The sequence below is a fragment of the Lichenostomus cassidix genome, chromosome 12 (genome assembly GCF_008360975.1).
Source record: "Lichenostomus cassidix isolate B80296 chromosome 12, HeHo_3.0, whole genome shotgun sequence".
Lineage (NCBI taxonomy): Eukaryota > Metazoa > Chordata > Aves > Passeriformes > Meliphagidae > Lichenostomus > Lichenostomus cassidix.
The window spans coordinates 15,766,573-15,767,359 of NC_139493.1; positions in this window are offsets into that span (position 1 = coordinate 15,766,573).

Genomic DNA, 787 nt, shown 5'->3' on the forward strand with positions numbered 1-787 from the left:
GGCTGGATGTTCTGTCGGACTCTCATCTGAGGGAGTGTGCTGGTGTAGGACAGTGTGTTCCTCTGTGATTTACACAGATTGGCCCGGGCTCCTTTTGGTACAGCAGCACTGCAGAGCTCTGTGGAAGTGGTGGTTTTAAGGAGCCTGGCTGGGGCACTGGGCCGTGGCTGTGCTGCCGGAGGGCAGGAGGCTGAGCTGCCACTGGCAGAGCCCTGCGCACGTGAGCTCTGCAGAGGCACCGCTGCTCCCTGGAGCCACGGGAGGCTGATGCTTCACTCGGCATTCTGCATGATCTAGTATCTGACATACACTAAATTTTCGGGGGGTTTACTGGGTCTTGGGAACTGTGTCAAGATGGTGATTTGATTCCTGAGGTGATGCTTTCAGAGGGGGGCTTTGTTTGCCTTCAGGACCCTGAGGAGCATGGTTGTGTGTCTGCTCACATCTGTGTTTTGGGGGTTACTGGGTGTGTGGGATCTGCTGGGGCGGCACTGCCCTTCCACGACGAGGAGCCGCTTTGGCAGAGCCCTGCAGATGGAGCTGCGCTCCCAGTTTAGCTGTATCCATGCTGGAGAGACTCCTGCCTCAGCCTTCCTTCTTTGGGCAAGGCTCAGGCCCCAGGGAGAGTGAGATCTGGGGTCAACAGAGAGCTGAAGTGTAGGTGCAGCTGTAAATGGGGCTTTCAGCTCAATTCCTCTGACGGGAAACGCGACTTCCACACTGGACAGGTGTCAGGAGGCTGGAAGGGGACTCACAGCTGTGACACAGGACTGGGGTTGTACCTCAT